This window comes from Lactuca virosa, chromosome 4 (genome assembly GCF_052849685.1).
Source record: "Lactuca virosa cultivar CGN04683 chromosome 4, Lactuca_virosa_CGN04683_v6, whole genome shotgun sequence".
NCBI classification, from domain to species: Eukaryota; Viridiplantae; Streptophyta; class Magnoliopsida; order Asterales; family Asteraceae; genus Lactuca; species Lactuca virosa.
Genome location: NC_136429.1, coordinates 242122353 through 242143047, shown reverse-complemented (window position 1 = coordinate 242143047; position 20695 = coordinate 242122353). Strand labels below are relative to the sequence as shown.

At 35.2% G+C, this 20695-nt stretch overlaps 1 long non-coding RNA gene across 1 annotated transcript; it reads left to right on the top strand.

Moving 5' to 3' along the window:
• Positions 1 to 2767: 2767 nt before the first annotated feature.
• On the top strand, positions 2768 to 3434 carry LOC145168773 (uncharacterized). Its single transcript, XR_013742078.1, has 2 exons — positions 2768 to 3004; positions 3099 to 3434. It is a non-coding gene; the product is annotated as an uncharacterized LOC145168773 (long non-coding RNA).
• Positions 3435 to 20695: the final 17261 nt, after the last annotated feature.

Below are 20695 nucleotides of genomic sequence, written 5' to 3'. Positions count from 1 at the left end.
AAGATTTATCCTAGCGTCGTTGATCCCAAAACAAGTCAGCCACTTCGATCAGTGATGTGGCCCGCTACTGCTCAAGTAAAGCAGGTTCCCGTTCTTCAAAATTATCCAGATGGATCTCTCGCATCCATGCAATACTGGGTGTTTGATGAATCTGCTGCTGCTGCTGCTGTCATCAAGCTTAAAGACGATTGTATCCGCTTGTATGACAAGAGGGATTTGCTTCAATTTGGCAAGTGGGACATACATCAGCTCTCCATTCATCAGATCAAGGTGGCTGAAGACATTTTTGAGCCCCTTGTAAAGGAGTACACTTCGATGGTTGCTGAGATTATCGAGAAAGAGATGTGGAACGGAGCTATGGGAAAATTTGATGTGCTGGTGGTCGACAAAAGCTGAGTCCAAGCTAGCACCAAACTAAGGGGGAGATTGAAGGGTCCAGTAAATGGTTTGGTCTAGGCTTTCATTGTATTATGTTCAGTATGAGTCTGTAACACAGTTTGTGGGTTGTTTAAGTGTTTTTGTTCAGAAAGTGTGTTTACGACCGTAAACAGAGTTTACGGCCGTAAACACGTTTACGACCGTAAACCGAGTTTACGGTCGTAAACCCTGTTTCCGGCCTTCTTCAGTATAAATAGTGGAGGTGTAGGTCATTGTGTGGTTGTTGATGCCATTGCATTTACAGAAGTGTTCCATCGAGTTGTACCTGACGTTTTTCTGAATATAAACGTGTGCAAGCTCGATGTCTTTTCATCTTATTCTTCTTTTGTGATTGTTTGTTGCTTGATCATTGGTAAAGATCATTTTCAGGACCTTACAATATCGTCCGAATTTATAATGTTGTCCGAATTTTAAAATGTTGTCCGAATTTTATATGGTTATCGAAATAATAATAATAATAATAATAATAATAATATTATTATTATTAAAAGAAAAAACAACAAAAAAACAAAAAGGAAAAAAAAAACAAAACAAAAGAAAAAGAAAAAGAAAAAAATGATGTCAAATTAAATGTAAAAGGTTGATTATATTGATAATAGGAGAGTAAAATCAGTTAAGGGGAGTACTTATAACACAGCCCCTAAATCAATTCATTTTATACGGTTAATGAATATTAAAGTGAAAATACTCGGTGATTCATCATCAAGTCGCATCACTTCCTTCTTTAACCTTTTGCACCCCTTTTTTGGTAGAAAAATAGAAAATATTCACCTTTTAAATTTTATTATTTATAATACAAATTATATTTATTATTTTTAAAATATTTAAACTAAAACACAAATAAAACATTAATAATACTTAACTTTTTATTAAATTAAATATTTAAATATAAAGAAAAACTTAATTTTACTGTGTCCTTTAATAATTAACTAGGAAAAGGCCCGTGCGTTTGCACGGATGAAAGTTTAGTGGCAAAAATATAAAGAAGTAAAAATAAAGTGCCAAAATTATAAAGAGGAAAAGTTTGTTGAAACTTTAGTGGCAAAATTAGTAAAAATAAAGTACCACAACTATAAAGAGTACAAGTTTGTTGAAACTTTAGTGGCAAAATTATAAAAAGGTAAAAATAAAGTGGTAAAATTATAAAAGAATAAAGAAAAAGGTTTTAAAGAAGTAAAAGTGAATGTTTAGTGACAAAAATATGAAGAAGTAAAAATAAAGGGACAAAATTATAAAAAAGAAAAGTTTGTTAAAACTTTAGTGACAAAATTAAGAAAAAGTAAAAATATAGTGTTAAAATTGTAAACAGGATCCAAAGAGAAACAATTTTATCTTTTTTTAAAAGAAATTGAGGCCGTGGACATCGCATGGGAAAATCAAGACCAAAATTATTACCCTTCCAAATTTACCGTGGCCAAAATTAAAGTATGTAAAGATTGTTGGCCAAAGTTTGAAGCAAGGAAAGTATACTGTTCCAAAAGTCCATGAGCTTTATATATATATATATATATATATATATATATATATATATATATATATATATATATATATATATATATATATATATATTATAATACATATATCTTATATGTCTTAAATACAATTATTAAGCTTGATGTACAACAAAATGTTGCATCTCTTAAAAAATTGTCTTAAAAACAACTTATACAGCATTGTTTACATGTAATTGATGCATAAAAAAATAGATACCCGGTTTAGCAATCCTTACTCCTTCATCCCACTCTCCGAAGTTGAACATATCACACGGATCACGATCCTAGCTTTATACATCCAATGGATGAGAATGGTTTCAACAAACACAAAATCAATCCAATGGATAAAATTACCCATGTTGTATTCAGACCCTTCGTTTTTCCCACAACCCTAAACAGCCGAACCCAAATTAATTTTGAATCCACACTCTCTCTCAAAATATGATCCCCCTTCTTCTCTATAACTCAAACAAACGACTGAATCTCTCACCAAGGACCAACTCTGGCAACGGCACCACCTCCGTCTCCAGCATCAACCACCATCGCTAGCACTAACATCAGCCACCACCGTCATGACCACAATTCTCTGTATCGCCCGTTTTCTCTACCCTTAAAAATCGAAGGTAAACCTTTCAAACAGATCTGATCTGGGGATTTTTGTAGCAACACATATGTTTTTTCATTTATTCTACTTTCAAGGTTTCCCATGTACAATATTTTGTTTTTTGATTACCCATATACAAATGTTTTTTGGTTATTCATATGCATCTTCAAATAAGTTTCTGATTTTCTGATTTTTTTTTATTTTTATGTCGGTGTTGATTTATTACAGATACCATGTTTTTCAACAAGATAATTAAAAAGATTTATTGAAAGCTGTACGAAAGGTTTTAAGCTAAAGTTTGTACATCAAGAAGAAATGTGTCAGAAGGTATGCATTTAATCTTTTCCAACAAAGAACCATCTAGCTGAAATTGTGCAAGAAAGAAACATGATTCCTTCTGTTTACATTAGTTGCTTGTTGTCAAGGAACATGCCAAACTAAAGATCGGGAAAAGTTTAACGAGAATAAGGTACACTAATGCAATAATTATACCACCAATATCTCTCCGAATACCCCCTCTCTAGCGGTATGTGTATTTAACTCTTTTATGCGTATATTTACAGGTCCTGAAATGGGAGGACATTGGATCAACCGACCCAAATTTCTCCTTCAAGATAAAAGTTTAGAAAAGAGAGTTGTCTTTTTATCCGATCATGGTTGCTCGTACATCCATCTCCATTCATTGAAATATTTAAAGTTGGATTAATAAGCAGGGCAAATCTAAATGAATTTCATATTGCATCCGTGTAAGCTCTAATTCCATGTCTCCTTCTTTAGCTCCGCCATTTAGGAATCATATGGTTTTAAGGAGCAAACTGGAGCTTCATGTTGAATTAAGTATAAGTTTGTTTTATATCGGTATCATTTTTGGTATTATATTACATATTTTCAGGTTAAAAGTTTCTACATTCAGATTTATGTTTTATTTCATCTTTATTTATCATGTTTTGTTTGTGTTTTTTATTGTAGCTTTCAGCATCATGGGTTTTTGTTCATTCTTTGGAATTTTTCAGATTTATTGTCTTAATATAAACGGTCTCTGTACATATGTACATGTTTCCTTTGTCTTTTGTTAAAGATCTCTATTTGGTGTTCTCTTACTGAAGAGTTCACTAGAAACTAAAAGAGTAATATCATGCTTGGGCTTCTACAAGGAAATGGTTAAATGAAGATTGCGTTTTGTATTCATTTTGCTGGTCATTTTCCGAGTTGTATATATATCTACAAATGTGATTTAGTGACAATTTTAAAGTATATGTTATTATATCGAAATAGTGTATTTGGTTGATTTGTTTACTATATCAATTCTGCTTTGAAGTATTTAGAAACGAAATAAACACTTAAATTTTCATTGTCAACTTTTGTTTAGACTATTTTTTTTTAAAAGTTGCATGAAAGATCTTTATTTTTCTTGAAAACACATAAAGCCTAAAACGGAAGCAATTTGTTGTTAATTATAAATGTTAGAAATGGGATATATGATGGATATTTTATATATAATACAACGACAAGTTAAATGGATGAAATAAAAAAATTATAACAAAACTTTCTTTATCTTCATTATATACAAATATAAGTTAAAAATTTTGAATAATGAAAATTTTATAGATAAAATTATAGACTAACGTATTTTAGAAACTAAATAGAATGATGATATTACAATATAATAGCTTTTTAGGCAAAGATTGCATTATAGGTTAAAGACTGCTACTAGATTTTACAAATCTAAGATGGTTAATTATTTAAAAAAAAGTATAAACATGATAATGATCTTTTCGAGACTTATCAGCAAATTTCAGCTCACATAAATTTAGACTATCTTTTGCAGCTTTATTGAATATTTATCCATTACACAAATATAGACTGAATTAAACATTTGGTTTTATACTTAATACTTCAAACTTTTAAATATAATTATAAATTGTTCTTATAAGAATATATACCTTTAGACGTTGACAATTTGACATCAATTACGATAATTAAATAAAAAAATTTAACTTACAAAAAAAGATATTGATACTGTAATTAATTTTTTTAGGCTATTAAATATTTATGTAAAGCTTAAGTTATAGAAAAATAAATACAAGAACGTAAACATAAAAAATTGTAAATATGTCATGAATCTGAAATATATCATTTATTTGGACAAATAGACACGTAAACATTAAATTAACAAATTTTATTTGTAAAAGTATATTTTTGTAATAAGTAATTGTTTGATAAACGATTTGAAGATAGTAGCAAATTTATTATAAAAAAATGTTCACATTTACCAAAACTCTCTGTGATTGGATTCATAATTCACAAAGCTTTGTATTGAACATCAACTGACAGATATTATCGTTAATTTACAAAAATGTTATGTGTGTTGCGAATAGAAAGAGTATTTTGGGGGTACTGGTAAACTTTTTTTTTTATTACAAAATGTAACATTATTTGTTAAATGAAAGTAATCATCGTCCGCTATCAGATAAAGAGTAATAGATGAATATTACTATTTGCTGCCCGTCTAGAGATAGATGATCGACGAAAGGAACAAATCGTCGGAATAAAACAAATCGAAAGGAAATGATTTGACGACCGCCGAAATGACACTAACTTTCGTTCGGAAACTAATCGCCGGAATGAAACAAATCAACGCCGCATCGCGCGGGTATGCTATTAGTATATATATATATATATATATATATATATATATATATATATATATATATATATATATATATATATATATATATATATATATATAATTGTTAGAAATACTTTATGAACTTTTTTTTAAGAAAATATGTTTATTAATTGTTAGAAAATAAATTTAACCATAAAATTAGTTTAAATAAAGGAGACGGAATGGATCCACTTTTGAGGGAATGGATTTTGTTTTAACGATACGGATCCAAATATAGATTCGGTTTTAAGGAAATAGTTCACTAAATTAATTCACTTTATACAGTTAACAAATTTTAAAGAAAAAAATTGCCCAATGGTTCATCATCAAGTTTCCATTCTTCGGGGACACTATGTATAAGAGCGCATTAAGGCCAGCTCAACAACCTAAGCTCCCTCTAGTCTAATATGACAGGTGGTCTAAGTTTGACCCTAAGACATATGATTGGATTTTTTTTTGGTTATTCATTTGATTAGTATTCTATGATCAAGAACACTTGACAGACAATATTGACATCTTTTTTGTATTATGTATATTAGAAATGATCGAGCTACAAGAGTACAATATGTATAGAGAAAAGAGAGTAAAGCTACTAAAATAATTAAAGAGAAATTATTAATTTACCCATTAGTAATAATTAACGCTAACTGTTTAGTTGATTTTAACAACACCCCCTCAAAGCCCTGCGGGCAATTAAGCAAACCAAGCTTGGATATAACGTCAACATGTTGAGAACCATGCAATGATTCAATGAATACAAAAGCTCGTTGATCATTGGTAGCAACATGTGATAATATAATCAGACCTTCTTGAACTTTTACCTCATGCAATGACAATCAAGTTCAATGTGCTTCATCGTTTAATGGAAAAAAGGGTTTGAAGTAATATAATATGTAGTCATATTTATTTTAAACACCCAAATTCAAAAAATAATCGACTAAGCAAGTTCTGTACAAACATGTCTCATGGAAAGATATTCAGCTTCACAATTTATAGATGTATTCAAGAGGATCTACAACTTCAAATGCATAGCATTGAGCTTCATCGTCTTAATGACCTTTCTACATAAACCAAATTTTCAGTTATTGAAAGGAATGAATTGTTTCATTCCATTGTATGAGGCGTATACCTCATTATAAAAATAATTTAGTTTGTTATGATGAGCTGGATACTGAGGATGGGGTTGTGGTGATTTTTGACAATTTTCTGGTGGCGAAGGATGACGATAGTTTGGTGACGGATGGTGGCGGCAGCCAGCAGTCTAGGGTGGTTGTTGAGTAGAGTGAAGAAAAGAAGGTACTAGAGGGTAGGGACAATGAGGTTATTTTTCTATTTTTTTATAATAAATAAAATTCAACAACTTCAAGAATGGTCCATGAGGTATGGAAAAAAAAACACTTTTACCTTCAAATGTTAGGATTTAACAGAAAAAATAGAGAAATTAAATATCCTCTTATTTTTTGTTTCAAAAATCATCATACCCAATTAAATAATGACATGTGTAATATTTAATGCTCATTTAATGATATTTTAATACATTAGTATGACACATTTCATCATTTAATTGCGTAGGAAGATTTGTAGAAACAAAAGTAGAAGGATATTTAATTTCTCGAAAAAATATGATAGAGTTAGGCAGAAGGACCAAACATTAAAATCTATTAAACCATAGGGACCAATGTTGATGATCTAAAAGTTAAGGATCAAACTCGATTTTTTTTAAACCATAGGGACCAATTTGAAAATTTTCCTTTATAAAAAAGTAATATTTGTTATTTTTAAAATATTTAAACTAAAAACACAAACGAAACATTAATAATATTTTACTTTTTTCATTAAACTAAACATTTAAACATAAAAAGATTAAAAACCTAACTTTGTTGCTTACTTTTAAAATTAATCGTTGGAAAAAATAATTTTATTAACCAATAGAAAATAAATTTAACAATAAAAAAGAACATAAAATTAATTTAAATAAATGACACAGAATGGATCCAGTTTTGAGGAACTCGTTCTAGTTTTGATGAAATGGATCTACATATGGATTCAATTTTAGGAAATAGGTCATTAAATTAATTCATTTTATTCAGTTAACGATTTTTAAAAAGAGAATGCCTGGTGATTCATTATCAAATCACATCATATCTTTCATCAACCTTTCACGCGCTTTCTTGACAGAAAAAAATTACTTTTTAAAATTTGTTATTTTTAATACAAATAGTATTTATTGTTTTTAAAATATTTAAACTAAAAAACAACTAAAAATTAATAATACTGAATTTTTTTCATTAAACTAAATATTTAAACATTAAAAGCATAATTTTGTTGTTTTCTTTTAAAATTAATTGTTGGAAATAAATTATGAACTATTTTTTTAAAGAAAATAATTTCATTAAATGTTCGAAAAAAAGATAACCATAAAAAGAAAATTAAATTAATTTTAATAAAGGAAACTGAATGGATCCATTATTGAGAAAGTGGATATAGTCTTGACGAAATAGATACCAAATGGATTGAGTTTTGAGGGAATAGTTGACTAAATGAATTTACTTTGAACATTTAACCAATGTTAACGAGAAATATGTTCGGTGGTTAGGGGCGAATCCCTTTAGGGGCCATGCCCCCTGTTTTTTTGCCATCTAATATCAAAAAATAAAAAAAATAAAAATAGTTGTTATAATGTTGGCAATTATGATTTTTAGGTAAAAACTATAGTTGGCTGTTGGCCCTTCAGTTCAGTAGATTAAATTTGAAATCATTAATTTAAGAATAGAAATATATTCGTCCTCATAAATATCAGAAAAATAAAATCGTAAACAACAATTTGTTACAATTAAAGAGATAAAATAAGAAGAAAAGCAGGAGGAGAGAAGTTGCATAAATTAAAGAAAGATAACATTATTGTCGAATGATCAATGAGTGAAGGAAATATCTTCAAAATTTTAAAATAAAACTAAGCGAGATACAAGGAAGAAGAGAAACATCCTATTCCACAGCAGAAGTGATGCTAGCAGCCGAAGAGCAATAACCCTACCTTATTCTATCGCCTTGCTTCACCCACCCACCGTTGTTGGGACTGTATGGATTCTTCTTCTCCGTTAGCGGTTATATTCCTTTTGCTTTTGAAGATTAGATTTGTGTTGTTTATATTTAATTGCTTTAGTATGACTATGTTGTGATGAATACGCAATGTCAAATTAAAATTACTGCAATGTCAGATTAGAGTTGGTATGACCTTAGGCTTTAGTCCTTTCATGACTTCTCTGTTATATGTTTATTATATTTTTTTAATATATTAAAGTTACTGCAATGTCAGATTAGTGTTGGTAAGACCTTAGGCTTTAAACCTTCCATGACTTTTCTGTTATATGTTTATTATATTTTTTTTATATATTAATGGTTTTTTTAGAAATGGTAAAATTACTCATGACTATGTCTAGGTCTAAGTCTATCAAAATGCATCGTACAAATCAATTGACTTCATTTTTTTCTTGTTATACCTTTTTATTTTTTACTTAACTTTCTCATTTGTATTTCATTATTTAATTAGTTTTCAGTAGCAAGTTTTTATTATAAGGGTAACATTTTATTCAAGTGTAATTTAATTGTCTTCCTTTTCTTATTTATATTACTACAATTATATGTATTGATTCGTAGTAAGATTTAAAGCTATATAAACAAGATAGGAGAATAATTAGTTTATTATATATATATATATATATATATATATATATATATATATATATATATATATATATATATATATATATATATATAGGTGGGTTCAATTGAGAAAATAAAAAAGGTTGAGAATGAGAGAATCATTCTCAGCCACTCATTTAATCTAAGCATAAAAAGACACGGTACCAAACTTGTAAATATGATAACAACCTTCAATCTCAAATACGTAACATCGATTTCTTTGTTGAATACTCCGAATTGGAATTTCCCAGATTCGCAAACGAACTCAGTTGGAATCAGAATTTATTCGCTGTTCATGCAATTGGAATCGGAGTTCTGGACTCGCAGTCACAGTCGACATTGAAGGACTCGGAATCGGTACTCACAGGTTCCCAATTGGATTTTCGGAAATCAAAATCAAAATGTGAAATCGATCAGACATAGGATGTCGCATCTGAAGTCGGAAGCTTTTGAAATTGGAACATATATTCTAATCGGAACAGTTTGCGTCTTGATTACCAGTATTACAAAGAAATCTGGAATCGGGATTTCAAGGTTTCAAAATTGAAATCGGAATTTTTGTTGGAATGAAATCAAAATCGGAATTACACGCTTCAAAGTCGAAATCGGAAGTATATGATGATTTGGAATTGATAACTTGAATTAGAAGTATCATGTTTTTAACATTTTTAAAAAAGTTAACTTGTATGCACTCCAACTGTTTGATGAAATGCATAAACTAAATTACCACGTTATATTCACATATGAATATGTTTTTTCACCCGAATCAGTATATGATTATTAAAAACACAAAACAAATATGCAAGTCTGTATGTTATTCATATGTGAATAACATATAAAAATTATATATATTTGTGAAAACACCTTGTAATATTTATATGTGACGTGTAATATTCATAAGTGAATAACATATAACAATTATATATATTTGTGAAAACATCTTCTAATATTCATATGTGAATATACTGTGTAATATTCATAAGTGAATATATCATCTAATATTTACAAGTGAATATACTATGTAATATTCACATGTGATATACCATGTAATACTATGTAATATTCACATATGAAAATATCATATAATATTCATAAGTGAATATACCATCTAATATTTCACAAGTGGATATATTATGTAATATTCACAAATGAATGCATCGTCTAATATTTAAATATCAATATACTATGTTTATTATATGCTATATTCATATATGAATGATACTTAAATTGTAAAAAAAATTAATCATACTTTTTATTCATAAGTGAATAACGAATGTACTGTAGTAAAAATCTGATTTATTTTTATTCACTTATGAATAACGATAGCTGAAAATATAAAAAAAATAAATTTTTTATTTTATCTTAAAACTATATCAATATGAATGTCTATTTGTAGAGAATAAAAAATCATGAATTTTGGTATATTTAAAATCATTTTTCGATAAAAATAGTTTCTTAAAAATTAAAAAAAAAAACGAAAAAACTATGTTTTTGTATATATTAAAATAATGATTAACATAGTTTAAGGAAACATGTTTTGTTGGAAAACACATTTTTATTCCTTTCTCATTTCCGCTGGTACGACGGAGATTTTTGCGGCAAAAATAAATGAGTGACTGAGAATGATTCCTCCATTCTCAACTTTTTTTTCTCAATTGAACCATCCTCTCTCTCTCTCTCTCTCTCTCTCTATATATATATATATATATATATATATATATATATATATATATATATATATATATATATATATATTAGGATTCGGCCCTTCTTCTATTGCTTGTGTTCCGCCCCTGTCGGTGGTTGATCATCAAGTCACATCGCTTCCTTCGTGAACCTTTCGCATTCCTTTCTTTACAGAAAATATTCACATTCAAATTCCATTATTTTTAATATAAACGAGCGCACCAATGAAATTTAATGCTTAAACATATTTATCATTTGTGAAACATTAATAAAATGATTTAGAGATCAATGATTTACATATGTTCCAAAATTGAACTTTATTGTCTAGTGACACGCTTACAAACCCAAGGGCAAAAACATGTTGCATATTAATAAGATAGCTTTTTATTTATACTTATAGATGTTTATCTATGTTTGTATTCGTATTCAACTTAGATACAATATCTTTAACTTGTCATGTTGGATAAGTTACAAAGCACTAACAATATTTTGACAATGTCATGTTGTTAACCAATGATATTTTCTATAAAATCTTGTATTGATATGGATCATATAAAAGACGTGACAGAAACTTATATGGATAAATGATAGAAGGATAAATGGTGTTGAAGGCGGTTTGATATCCGTCTTCCGCTTTAACTTTTAATTTTAATTTTTCCTCATTTCAAATCATTTCTCCATGATATTTAATTTTGTTTTTATGACATAATATCTGATTTCCTAAACTTCGTTTTTCTCATGTTTAGTAAGATTATTAATTTCAATAATTTATTGTCACTTTTAAATTTCTAAAATTTGATATTAACTATCAAATTTAATTTCATCTTATATATAAAATCTGTTGTAAGCCTTTATAACATATTGATTTGAATACCAATTATACTCTTTAAGTCCAACTTTACATTTTAACATTTATACAAATAATGCATTAATATGTTAGAGTTAAATTTTAATCATGTAATTTTTTGTATGATTACATTCATATCTTTATACATTTACAATGAAACATATTCTAATAGATACTAGTAGGGAACCATGCTACACATGGGGCATAAAATAGTTGTGCAACTTTCTCAAATAGAAAACATAAACGTTTCTTCAAAAAAAAAATTACAGTTGATGCAACCACAATCAAGAAACTGTCCCCTTAAAGCTATCGTTTCTTCTCAAAGTTGAGATAATGTTAGGATTCTTAATTAAATAATATATGGATTATTGGTACAAAATGTTAGATGCCAAGGAATATGAATGGACAGTTGAATCCTGTGAGATGATCTTAAGATGTAGTCACCAAAATTATTTACAACTCAAATTGTTTCAACCCCAACAATCTTATCCGCTTTAATGTTTGACATGAAATTTTACCTTTGCCCTCATTGGATATTATAGTCCGGGAATCTCCAACATTAGTAACATACAAATAATATGCAGACCATTTTCCTATCAATCTTCCACATCTTGATGTCATAAAAATCCTCCATGCTTGGTCTTTTAGCTCCGAAACTTGAATAAACGCATCTCAATTTTCCATCTTCACAACACAATGGTTGTTAAGGTGTAGCTTTAACACATAATGACATGTTCCTTTAACTTTTTAAGATGCGAACGGATAAAGCTTTATTTATAACATACATCAATGTTGTCAAAACAACAAAATATTAAGCATGTGTACCTTTTTGGGTTGGACAAAAAAAATGTTATTTTTGTCCCATTGACCTAAGTGTAGTAGAACTGTAACGACGTAAATTTTCAAAACAAAATTTTCACTTTAAATCATATAATCTTCATAACACATTTCATAAAATCTCATTTGTTTAATTTACAAAACGCACTCCATGTTTAATTAATTAATAATCCAGGACCCTCGAAACATAATTCCTTCTCTGGTATGTACAATCAAGTCGGTGCCGTCCCGCGATTCTGAGAAACCTGAAACACATAACACATAACACGGTAAGCACGAAGCTTAGTGAGTTCCCAAAAATACCATATACAACAATTCGCCACTCGAGGCTATACTCTGTAAGAACCTCCGGTCAATGTGTCTCATCGGGACCCTCCAGTCTCATAGCTCGTTGGACCCTCTGGTCCGGTCTAGCTCGTTGGACCCTCCGGTCCGGTCTGGTTGAGGACCCTCTGGCCTCATAAATTGTTGGACCCTCTGGTCCGGTCTATAAAGCTCCGCATAGCATAAATCACAAAGAAATAATGCACAACATAACACATAAGGCAGGATAACGTAATACTCAATGTAAGCACATACGACCTTCCGGTCATACATAACTACCACTCCAGGTAAAGTATAGTGAGAAGACTCACCTCGGATGTCGAACAGCTCCTATAGACGCTGCTGCTTCACACCGGCCACTAACTCTGTGCCAACCCAACAATTATCCCAATTAGGAACTAAGTCCAAACTCTCACTCATTGGGTCTAAAGGTTAATCTATAACCAACCCATCAATGCCCTAAAACCCATTGGGCCCACCAAGGCCCAATAATAAACGGGCTCTCCCGAGTCCAAATTCTCAATCTAATTACAAGCCCAACACAAGGGCCCAAGGCATAATTATAATAATTTTCTTCTCATAGCCTCTCATACACACGCCCAAAGATTCAGGCCCAACCCTTAAGGCCCATCATAAAGTCTAATCCAAAAGCCCACAGAGAGGTTACGCGGGGCGTACCTCCCTTGGTATGCTCAGCGTACTCAAGCATGCACGAAACTGATCAGGGACCTCAACCCAGTACGCGGGGCGTACTGGAATTACGTTGGGCGTACGCTCAGTTTTGCTTAGTCAATTTTCTTGGTCTTAACCCGTTAAGACCTTAGCTCATTTCTCAAATCTGGACTTCCTAATAGCTCTTACTCCATAAAGTCAGGGACTTTAAGCCTTTGCATGGCTGATGAGGTCACAAACACACAAAATACTCATTCTCTTTTCTCATTAAGCTCTTATCTCATGCATGACTTGATTCTAACCTCCAAGATCTCATTTTTATGAAACTACTCCATCAAAAACACTCAAAAGGACAGATAATGAGCTCTGGAGTTTAACAACTCATAAAGCTTCAAGCTTTGGGACAAAAACCCTAAAATGAACCATACTATACACAAATTAAAAGGGATATGAAAGCTTTGAGCTTTATACCTTCAAATGATGCTCCATCCCCATAAAAGCTCATATCCAAAGCCTGGACTCCAACTCCTTTCCCTTCAATGCTCTTTCTTCACTCCAAGGACTCGCAAAGTCACCCCAAGGGCTCTCATGCACTCACAAGTTCTTATGGACGAAGATTTAGGGTTTTGGAGGGTTTGTTCTCTGAGAAAGGTGGCCATGAATGAGGCCATATCATTCTTTATATAGGGTCACTTAAAATATTAGGGTTTCCATTCTGTGCCTAGTATGCCCAGCGTACCCTCTGGTATGCCGAGCGTACTAGGCGGCTCTTGCTTAAGGATCACGCGCATTTGTACGCTAAGCGTACACACATGTACGCCCAGCGTACTCCGTTGCCACATTTCTCAACTTAGGGGCTTATCTTGCCAAATCTCCAAACTTCCATAGCTTCTTTGATACAATTTTGATTCCAAAGATTATCATACCTACGGAAAGGTGACGAGATGCCCTACGCTTCTAGCAACTTGTCGCAACCCCGAGGCTTCCTCCTGCCCGGTTTGCAGCCCACGAACTCTGACCACAGACGATCCAGAACAGGATGTTACAATTCTCCCCCACTTGGATTAGATTTCGCCCTCGAAATCGCTCCTTATCAACACATAGATCGAACCCAAAAACCCGAGAATCACCACCGAAAGGGCCTCAAACCATACAACAATCTCTTCTAAAGATACATGAACTCATCAGGAGCTCCCAAACCCGAAAAGGAAGGACTCTGCTGTGGTACTCGTTCTGTCTTACCAGTACTTGAAAACTCTAGTGGTCTGTCTCCCTGCCAGACCGCCCATGCGATATATCATCAGGTCATCCGCTCATCGAATGACCGATCTCGAACCCACATTCTCAGCTCTAATTATCTTGATGCGACTGATGAAATCTGATCATCGACCATAACAATTGATGAGCACACACGCCTGACCTTATCAACCGATCAAGATCATATACCCACGGAACGGAAAGGGTCACATCTCACCAGGGACCCATCGACTGTATTGCTATAAGAACCCATCTGAACAAAACAAACCTCAATACTTTATTCTCGTACATAAGGAAACAATCGTGTCTGCTTAGAAGTATCCTCGGGCTTCTAAGCACATAAGCTCCAGCTCCTTCTCAAATATCCCCTTCCTCACTGATCACCAGATCAGCTCTCGACCCAGTTAGAGGAACCTCCCAAGGTTACTCATTGTTTGACCAAAACGACTTTAGAGTCCTCCGAATCACATTCGCTATCTCAACCCATCATATGGCACACACAATCACAATGTTCGCTTACCTCGAGCGAGTACTACAGTCTATCTGATGTCACCTCACTTCCGACCTCTGTCGTCTATCACTTATCCGTCCCATATGTCTCGTGGTTTTCCATAATCAACGAACCGACCCTCCCAGGTCTAACAACATCAGATGGAAATCATTACCACTCAAATGAAATCCGTCTGAAATTTCGGAATCTCATCTTGCCTACTCAATACACCACTAGAGCCAAACTCAACTCAAGTGTCTTGTCCGACATAGAATTGAAACCATTCGTCCCACTAAAGCACTCAAACCATGACCCACGACCCGCAGCCCACGCGCATACAACTTCTCCAATTTCCTTGGGTTGCGACAACCACAACTCGATTCAGAGTATAACGATTCCCGACAAATATGGAGACCCCAGTCCCGCCCCTGGTTCGACCACCAGGCTTCCAAAAACTCAAATAGTAGGGCTACCCAAGCCTGAAACCCTTCCGCGTCGCTCTCTGACCAGAGAGTGCTTCATCAAAACACCCTCTCGCTGACTGGTGAGTACTACGGCTCCCCGTAGCATCACAACAACCTCCCACTGACTAGTGAGTACTACGGCTCCCCGCAGCATCACAACAACCTCCCGCTGACTAGTGAGTACTATGGCTCCCCGCAGCATCAAAACAACCTCCCGCTTACTAGTGAGTACTACGGCTCCCCGTAGCATCACAACAACCTCCCGCTGACTAGTGAGTACTACGGCTCCCCGTAGCATCACAACAACCTCCCGCTGACTAGTGAGTACTACGGATCCCCATAGCATCACAACAACCTCCCGCTGACTAGTGAGTACTACGGCTCCCCGTAGCATCACAACAACCTCCCACTGCGTCCACTAACTCATGCTCCGCGGACCAACATGGATAGGTGCTCATACTTATCCAAATAACCATCACTACTCTTAATAGCAACCGCCATAAATGAACTCCTTTTCTCACGGCAAATCACATTCTTAAATAATCTCGCTTGATATCAATTAGCCGAAGGGCTCCCACTAGAACCATAGATACTTGCTACACCACTTGCCATCTCCTAACTCAAAACTTAAGATAATCCGAAATTCAGAACATCCTTCTAGGAAGTTGGTTGCCTAAACAACTTGTGCGCTTCCCAACTACATATACCAGCCCATACGTTGCGCCAGAATTTCTCAACCACTGAACTGACCTTACGAGCCAACCCCCTTCGAATTCTCCATCGTAACCTTGAGACTTTCTAACCACCACAAGGTCTCCGACCAACGGCCACTTGCCGTGGAGACTCTCCTCATTTCTCAAACTCGTACCACCTGCATTATCTCGCTCGGCACCTCGCCTTGACCACCAATAACCCTGGTCTCATGAACCCGTACTGCAGGTCTCTATATCCAGTTCTCTAACCGCTATTGCACAAATCTCGGATCCCCTCAAAAAAACACATGGTTCTCCCCTACTTAGGGTTTGAACCATCACCAATTGGTGCACTAACAATCTATCCCACAGACTGTTTCCACCAGTAAAATCGCACATACCCTTGGAATGTGCTATGAAACGCTCAATGGTCTCCCCGGTAGAGATCAAGCAACTCCAAATACCCCAAATCACAGATGAAATCCTCAGAAACTTCTCATCATGACTGCCTCTAGTCATTCAAAATCTCATACCGTCCCATCACCGGACATCCCAACTGTCCAGTATTAACCTTGACTCTTAGTCTGGAAATAATGAACTATCATACTCCTCCTCCTCGAATCCTCAACCAACGTTCCATCACGTGGATTATCATAAGAGTAGAGACCTCATTTCCCCACTCGATACCCATCATAGACACTAAGAGCCACCGCCCCGGCATACTCCTCTTGAGCGTCTGTCGTTGTAGCTAACGCATGCCCTACTATACTCAAATAGGGTGTATCCTGGTCCGTGACCATCTCAGTCCCCGCTGACAACCTGCTCATTCTATATCATTACCTCGCGGCAGACATATTGCCCAAATTCTCTCGTGGAAGATCGCCATCAATGCTACCCCACAGGGTTTACTCTCAAGCTCAGAAGTCAAAAGCCTCCATATCTCTGCTGCTTCTCACAGGATACAGAAATAGTACACCACTAGTCACAGAAAGTGACATCTCCACTATCGGCCGATTGCTCAAGTCAGACCGTATTCTCCCATAACGCACCATCCCTATTCATCCCTGAGTCTTGCGACTCCAAATGGCATCTCACCAATAATCCCTCGGAGCTAACTCGATTTCCCTCTCAAGGTATGCCCCACTAAAACTCGTTCATCATGGCCCTCTGGCCCCATACTCTTTCACATCTGATCTCAGTCTAGACAATCACCACGGAATAACTGGTAAAACCAGAAGCACTAACTGTCACGTGTCATGGTACTCAAACCATGTGACCACCTCTTGATCTGCTATGAATCATGGTACCCGAACCATGTTATCTCCTCTTAATCTTCTACGAATCATGGTACTCGAACCATGTTCTCTCTTCTCAATCTGCCTCAAATCATGGTACTCAAACCATGACATCACCTCTCGATCTGCTACAGATCATGGTACTCGAACCATGACATCACCTCTCGATCTGCTATAAATCATGGTACTCGAACCATGACATCACCTCTCGATATGCTACTTAGATCCCCCGGGATACTCCCTTCATCGAGTATGGGTCCTCTGCTTTCAGTAGTACGGGCCCATACTACCTGCCACATCTACCCATACTCTCTACACGGACCATCCCAGAGTCCCTAAGTAGCTGCTCAACCTTCTCAATCACCAATTCTAACACGCGTGCTCGCTTCCCAGCGAAATGCTCTACTCTGTCAGCGTACTCATCTGACTAAGGTCACTTCCTAGACTCTTCCTAGGTTCTCACACTTCTCCGCCATCAGCTGCTGAGAAACTCCTTATGATGTCAGTCACCTACCTCCTGAATATCATCACATTCACTTGGTAGCTGACTCCCATCATCACGAGTTCCATAAAGCACGAAGCAAGCAACATTCGGGCATCGAATAAGCACGTAAAACCCACTGTAGGTGATAACTCCACTTGCTCTACTCATACTCAAAAGATATCACCGAACTCAGCAACTCTACCCCTCGCGGGTATCTAACTACTCTCTCAATAGGATCCATATATGCTCATCTAGGTATCTCTCCTAGATTACTCCTCTACCTAAATCCCTCTCTAAAAGGATTCTCGCTGGATACTCTTACTCATCACATACTCGAAAGCATATCACAGATAACAACAACTCCTAGGCTAAGGGATCACAAATCAGGCCACTCTAGTCCTAAAATATGAAATACCTAGCCTATCTCTAGCATACATAATATTTCATAACATTTCTCATAAATGTCTCATAATACAAAAGTAAGGGTATTTTGGGAAATCACCGTTCGGGCTCTGGCTGATTGTACACACTTCTCCAACTCGTTTTCTCTTAAACTCTTTCTCATTTTTTTTAGAAAAATTTATCTCTTTGAAAATCTTTCTCAATTCCTCAGTTTGAGTTCAAACACACCCGGAGGTGCATCCGAATCCCTCAAACTAAGGCTCTAATACCAACTTGTAACGACGTAAATTTTCAAAACAAAATTTTCACTTTAAATCATAAAATATTCATAACACATTTCATAAAATCTCATTTGTTTAATTTACAAAACGCACTCCATGTTTAATTAATTAATAATCCAGGACCCTCGAAACATAATTCCTTCTCTGGTGTGTACAATCAAGCCGGTGCCGTCCCGCGATCCTGAGAAACCTGAAACACATAACACATAACACGGTAAGCACGAAGCTTAATGAGTTCCCCAAAATACCACATACAACAATTCGCTACTCGAGGCTATACTCTGTAAGACCCTCCGGTCAATGTGTCTCAGCGGGACCCTCCAGTCTCATAGCTCGTTGGACCCTCTGGTCCGGTCTAGCTCGTTGGACCCTCCGGTCCGGTCTGGTTGAGGACCCTCTGGCCTCATAAATTGTTGGACCCTCTGGTCCGGTCTATAAAGCTCCGCATAGCATAAATCACAAAGAAATAATGCACAACATAACACATAAGGCAGGATAACGTAATACTCAATGTAAGCACATACGACCTTCCGGTCACACATAACTACCACTCCAGGTAAAGTATAGTGAGAAGACTCACCTCGGATGTCGAACAGCTCCTATAGACGCTGCTGCTTCACACCGGCCACTAACTCTGTGCCAACCCAACAATTATCCCAATTAGGAACTAAGTCCAAACTCTCACTCATTGGGTCTAAAGGTTAATCTATAACCAACCCATCAATGCCCTAAAACCCATTGGGCCCACCAAGGCCCAATAATAAACGGGCTCTCCCGAGTCCAAATTCTCAATCTAATTACAAGCCCAACACAAGGGCCCAAGGCATAATTATAATAATTTTCTTCTCATAGCCTCTCATACACACGCCCAAAGATTCAGGCCCAACCCTTAAGGCCCATCATAAAGTCTAATCCAAAAGCCCACAGAGAGGTTACGCGGGGCGTACCTCCCTTGGTATGCTCAGCGTACTCAAGCATGCACGAAACTGATCAGGGACCTCAACCCAGTACGCGGGGCGTACTGGAATTACGTTGGGCGTACGCTCAGTTTTGCTTAGTCAATTTTCTTGGTCTTAACCCGTTAAGACCTTAGCTCATTTCTCAAATCTGGACTTCCTAATAGCTCTTACTCCATAAAGTCAGGGACTTTAAGCCTTTGCATGGCTGATGAGGTCACAAACACACAAAATACTCATTCTCTTTTCTCATTAAGCTCTTATCTCATGCATGACTTGATTCTAACCTCCAAGATCTCATTTTTATGAAACTACTCCATCAAAAACACTCAAAAGGACAGATAATGAGCTCTGGAGTTTAACAACTCATAAAGCTTCAAGCTTTGGGACAAAAACCCTAAAATGAACCATACTATACACAAATTAAAAGGGATATGAAAGCTTTGAGCTTTATACCTTCAAATGATGCTCCATCCCCATAAAAGCTCATATCCAAAGCCTGGACTCCAACTCCTTTCCCTTCAATGCTCTTTCTTCACTCCAAGGACTCGCAAAGTCACCCCAAGGGCTCTCATGCACTCACAAGTTCTTATGGACGAAGATTTAGGGTTTTGGAGGGTTTGTTCTCTGAGAAAGGTGGCCATGAATGAGGCCATATCATTCTTTATATAGGGTCACTTAAAATATTAGGGTTTCCATTCTGTGCCTAGTATGCCCAGCGTACCCTCTGGTATGCCGAGCGTACTAGGCGGCTCTTGCTTAAGGATCACGCGCATTCGTACGCTAAGCGTACACACATGTACGCCCAGCGTACTCCGTTGCCACATTTCTCAACTTAGGGGCTTATCTTGCCAAATCTCCAAACTTCCATAGCTTCTTTGATACAATTTTGATTCCAAAGATTATCATACCTACGGAAAGGTGACGAGATGCCCTACGCTTCTAGCAACTTGTCGCAACCCCGAGGCTCTCCTGCCCGGTTTGCAGCCCACGAACTCTGACCACATACGATCCAGAACAGGATGTTACAAGAACCTGTTCACTCTTGTCCAATGTTACAAACAAACTTGTTCACCTTTGGTAACGAAAACATATATATGGAA